The sequence below is a fragment of the Gossypium raimondii genome, chromosome 3 (assembly GCF_025698545.1).
Source record: "Gossypium raimondii isolate GPD5lz chromosome 3, ASM2569854v1, whole genome shotgun sequence".
NCBI classification, from domain to species: Eukaryota; Viridiplantae; Streptophyta; class Magnoliopsida; order Malvales; family Malvaceae; genus Gossypium; species Gossypium raimondii.
Window position 1 is genome coordinate 47,445,665 of NC_068567.1, and position 5,840 is coordinate 47,451,504.

General features: G+C 35.3%; 2 non-coding genes across 2 annotated transcripts; one reads left to right on the top strand and one right to left on the bottom strand.

Moving 5' to 3' along the window:
• The first annotated feature begins 1,003 nt into the window (after window positions 1-1,003).
• LOC128040222 (small nucleolar RNA R71) lies at window positions 1,004-1,110 on the top strand. The gene has a single exon (XR_008194880.1). It is a non-coding gene; the product is annotated as a small nucleolar RNA R71 (small nucleolar RNA).
• Window positions 1,111-4,972: 3,862 nt separating this feature from the next.
• On the bottom strand, window positions 4,973-5,076 carry LOC128040321 (small nucleolar RNA R71). Its single transcript, XR_008194977.1, has one exon. It is a non-coding gene; the product is annotated as a small nucleolar RNA R71 (small nucleolar RNA).
• Window positions 5,077-5,840: the final 764 nt, after the last annotated feature.

Below are 5,840 nucleotides of genomic sequence, written 5' to 3' on the forward strand. Positions count from 1 at the left end.
GTGTCATCTTGTTCCATCAAATCGTCTTCACGTTTAAAATTATCGTAGCAAAATTTTACGAATTAGTCCATTGCTATTTCTATCAAGTCAAGGGTGTGACATTCCTCATTCTCATCCACACATTTTAACGCATCAAACACATTAAAACTAACCTATTGATTATTCACTCTCATAGTTAGCTCGCCTTTCTACACGTCAATTAGGGTTCTGCCAGCAGCAAGAAGCAATTTTCCAAGAATAATTGGTACATGATGGTTAGCTTCACAGTCTAAAATAAGAAAAATTGCAGGAACTATAAAATTTTCCACCTTTACAATACATATTCAATTTTACCTTCTGGATGGGCATAAGCGGTCAGCCAATTGCAATGTCATTGTGGTAGGTCTCTCTTTTCCAATTCGTAGCTTCCTAAAAATAGACATAGGCATTAAATTTATACTTGTGCCTAGATCACATAATGCTTTTCCTACATAATGATTTCCAATTGAACATGGGATAGTGAAACTCCCTGGGTCCTTTAACTTTAGAGGCAGCTTATTCATCAACATTGTTGTGCACCCTTCAATGAGAGCAACAGTCTCAAATTCTCCCAACCTGCGCTTCTGTGACAGTATGTCTTTCATGAATTTTACATAATTGGGATTTTCTCTAAAGCTTCGACTAGCGGTATATTAATGTGGATTTGCTTCAAAACCTCCAAAAATCTTTTAATTTGAACATCTTATTTGGAATTACGGAATCATTGTGGAAAAGGTAAAAGCGGTCATCCTTCTAGTTACTGATATTATTTTGTTGTGGCATATTAATGGTATCGGTAGCTCTCTTACTCGTCCCAAATCTTGTATTCAGATACTGATAATCGTTATTGGTAATCTTTTCTAAGATCTCATATGTTTCATTATATGTTTTGTCCAACAACGTACTATTGGCAAATGCATCAACTACAATCCTTGTGTGCGCATTCAGCCCATTGTAAAACATCTCCATTTGAATCCAGTGTTGGAATCTATGCATCAGGCATTTCCAAATTAGCTCCTTAAATCGTTCCCAAGCTTCATATAGTGTCTCGTCCTCCGTCTACCGAAAAGATGTGATGTCATTTATAAGCTTGGCATTCATATTTGAGGGATTATACCATAGCAAAAACCTCTAGCAAAGATAATTCCATGATGCCACTATTCCCAATGACAAAGCATTTAGCCATGCTCTCGCAAGATCTCTTAAAAAATACGGGAATAGCTTAAGTCTCGAGGCATCTTCAGGAACACCTGAATATTTGAATGAATCACATACTTCTAGAAAGTGTCTACCGAACTGTCCTATGGTTTGTAACATCTAGAACATTACCGGTTTCAACTCAAATTATTGAGCTTTTATATTTGGTCTAACTATCCCTAGATTCAAATTATCCAGCATTGGGACGACATGTTCTCTAATTGGCCTATCTCGATCATCCACCACACGTCCAATGAGAGGATTTTCATTGTGATCATTTGGATTACCATTAAGACCATTCATGTTTCCAACCATTTTTCTCAATTCTTTTCTCTTTCTCTGCAAGTTTCTGTCAATCTCCAGATCAAAACGATATTCTATGTTAGTAAGAATGCCTCTTCTCATGCATTGATGGAAAACCTATAAAAAGTAAATACACTAGGTAAAATAAAACTACTAACTAAAATAACCAAACCAAATTTCACCAAATTGTCGATTCCCGACAACGACGCCAAAAACTTGTCATGTGTGAAATGATATACGATTTGTGCAAGTATACACGTTGGTTCAAGTAATAAAGTGATGAGTGAGTATCGTTCCCACGAGGATCAGATTCAAGCACAAAATTGGTAAAGTTATTTTAAAACGTTATGATAAACTAAGGTAAGTATTTAGTGATAATTCAAAGGAATGATGAAGTATGCGATAGATGAAATTGATGAATAATTAGAAATGTTATGACAAAAGTGAGAGCAGAAATGTAATGGTAATAATGAGAGTTTTTATCTGAATACAATGTAAACAAAGAAATAAACAAATAAATATGCTATGGGAAAGATACTACGACAAAGAATAAGGATAGAGTGATGTTAATTTGGAAGGTCAGGAATACCTAGAATCGACCCTTACTTTCAATAATGACTTGGCAAAATCGTATCTACTTTACTGCACAAAAAAGTTCTAAAATGACATGCCTCTCGCGAGAGCAAAACCTCAAGTTACCTTGCTCGCGTCTAAAGACTTTTTAGATATCTTGCATGGGTTCCTTTTGTATGATCGTGCCTCTATGTCTAGAGTCAACTACAAGTGTCTATCGAATACTTGCTCATTTCATTTAATTTTAATCCAACCAATCTAACCCTTTTAGAATTGGAATCAGTTTATAAATATGAAAGTAGTCTTCTATGTCTAGAGATCATTTGCATTTAAATTAAGAAATAAGAACAATCAAATGAAACAATAAAGTAAATTAGATATATACTGCATCCATAAAAATAGTTAAGGTTTCATTGAAAGTAATGCCAACCCTATGAGATTCAGCTCATGGGCTAGGAAATAAAATTTCAAACCAAAATATTATCAGACATTGTGTTCAACTACTTCAGTTCAATCTTTCAAAGGAACACTAATGGAAATACTGGAAGAACTTCAAGAAACAACTTTCACTTCCCCAATCCGCACTTCGACAACACAATGTCTTGTGGTGGCTAAGAAGGACTGCCTTCGACTTCTTTTCTTTTGTACAGCTGAATCCTTATTCACGCCTAAGGATTTCTCCTACTTTTTTTTCTGCCATTTGTAAGGTCCCCTTCATTACCTTTTATAGATAGATGGGCTAGGGTCAACTAACAACTTGTGATTACCTTCTCTTTTAGGGGGATATATCCGATACAAGTTTGAATTTGAACTAGGACTGTTGCACAAAAAAATGTTGATTTGGCTTTCTCGGCATTGCCATGACATCCGTGATGGTAAACTATCTACACTTTTGCCTTGACAAAACTTTACTCATTTATTTCCTTGTTCTAAAACCTATTCCTACCATACGAACACACAAATAACTACGCCACAAACAATTAAAAGCACCTAATTCCGACAGAGTCCAAGTCCTAATGCAATATTAAAAATGCTAACAAAAATGTCCCAAAATGTAACAAAATATACTTAAGTACAAGCAATTAGGTAGGCCTAAAGGCATGAAATATAACTCTTTTCAAGAGTTATTAGACATCAACTCTGGACAAAAATTAACACGAGCTAGGGGGAATTTTGGTTTACACAATCAAACTTAAAGCTCGAGAATGTTAGCTAACCTAGGTTAAGGAGGACGACCACCTGAAATCTATAAATAGGCTTATTTGTCACATATTATGCACATCAACTACTTAGTCTAGAATTATTCTTTTAAATTCAGTTTAGTTTTTTCTTTTTTCTTAGGTTTAGATTTACTTCTAATTTGTTCTTTGTTTTGTCTTAAGAGATCTGATTTGTGGAGATAATCTAACTTTGTGGATTCGTGTTCATTCCTAATACAAATTAGGCTTTTTCTTAAACTTTATAATATAGATTCATTTAACATGTCTACTCCTTATGTCGATTCTATATTTTTTATCAAAACCATGAGAAACTAATTGTTCTATGGGGGATTAGCAAGTGGGGGTATGATATGTTAACTGTTTCATAGGGCCACTCAACGGATCAACTGTTTGGGAAAGGAAAAACCTAAACCCTAGGCCTAACAACCTAAGAAGTCATCAAGATGGGAATTAACCCAAAATTGGTATTGTGTATTCGTGAACACCTTCACCCTAAGCCAGTCTAGATTGTGAGGTTGCAAGATAAGTAGTCCTTACTAACTCGTTATTTTAGTGAAAGATCAGAAGATCCTACTAAGATAGCGACTAGTTGATTGACGAGGAACCCGAAGCAATAGTTAATAAAGATTACCAAAGACAACTGATCACCCATAACTAGATTTGATTAATTATACTTTTCAATCTCTTGGTATCTATTCCTTTATTTTAATCTTTTATTCTTATAAAAATCATAAAAACTCCATTTATTTTTACTTTCATACTATAACTTTTTTCGAGTACTAAATAGATCTTTTGGTGCTTAGGTTAAAGTTAATTTAGCACTACCCTCCATTAGGTACGATCTTTGGAGTACTCACCTACTCTGTTGTAACTATATTACAACTGGACCCGTATACTTGTGGATACTACCTCATATACATATATGTTGTTGCAGTATTCACACCTAGATGTTAGCACGTCTAGAGACGGCCAAGTTTTTGGTGTCGTTGTCGGAGAGACAACGTCACTAGTTCAATTTACTTTTTGCACTTCAATAAGAATAATTAGGAAATTCTTAGGCTATAGATATAATTTTAGTTTTTATTGTTTTTAACTTTCTCTTTTTGTGTTTAGTGTATGACTCGTAGTAGCACAAAAATTGTTGACAGTAACAGTAGATGCATGATCCACCACCACCTCCTATAGGCAACGTATCACGTGAGAATCCGCTATTCGATGAAGTTAACAATAACGCTTTAGGTGATCCACCAGCACCACTATAGCTACCCACAAATTTACATATGGCTCGTAACGAGAGAATGTTAAGAGATTATGCTTTACCAAGTCTGGACATGGTTCAAGAAAGCGTAACAAGGTCGGCTATTACAGCTAATGATTTTGAAATCAAGCCGAAAATGATTCAAATGATTCAGACTAATATATAATTTAGGGGCACAATTGCAAATTATCTGAATCAACATTTAAAATGGTTTCTTCAACTTTGTGACACTCTAAAGTACAATGGGGTCACTGATGCCACTATTTGTCTTCGGTTGTTTCCCTTTCCTTTGATTGATTACACCTTTTCTCGGTTAGATTTGTAGGCATTAGGTTCTATCACGACATGGGATAAACTTGCTGGAAAATTTTTACAGAATTTTTTCCTTATTACCAAAGTGGTTCAACTAGGAAGAGAAATTTCTATTTTTAGACAAATGGAAGGGGAAAGTTTTCATGAGGCTTGGGAATGTTTTAAAGCATTTGTCTAGAAATGCCCACACTATGGATTTGCTTAGAGGATGCGATTACAGGTTTTTTACAATGGGTTGGACGAAAATGCAATACTTGGATTAGATGGAGCAATAAGAGGAGCCCTTATGAACAGAACGTTCGAAGATGAATACAAATTGATAGAAAACATGGTGTTGAACTCCTGTCAGCAGCCTATTGAATGATTTACATATGGCCAGAAGCCAGCTACTGTAAAATGTATTTAGGAAAATGATAAATACCAATAGTTAATAGATAGACTTAACCTTATTGAATACACAAATAGTACACCATCTGTGTATGGGGGAGACAAATTGCTCTTTCCTTACATCAACAAACCAACTGAAGACATGAATTATATCAGGAATAGGGGAGGAAATCCTTATTCAAATACCTGTAACTTTGATTGGAGAGATCACCTGAACTTGAGATGGGGAAGAAATCAAGGAGGAGATAATAATAATCAAGCTAAAACCACTAATTCCCAACCTCCTTATTTGTAGAATCCTCAAGATAGGGCCAACCCGAATGACCATATTGTATTTGCTCAATGCCTGAATCAAATTGAAGGGGAGATGTAGTCAATGAGAATAGATGTAAAGCAAGTGCAATCTGAGTGCTCTAATTCATCGAAGACATTGACCAAATTGGAGGACCAAATGAGCCAATTGATGAGTACAATAGGAGATATCAGAAGGCAAATTGGCACAGGAATACCTGGCAAAATTGAGAATAATCCTCGGAGAGAAGGGACTGAGCAAGTAAAAGTGATCGCGCTCT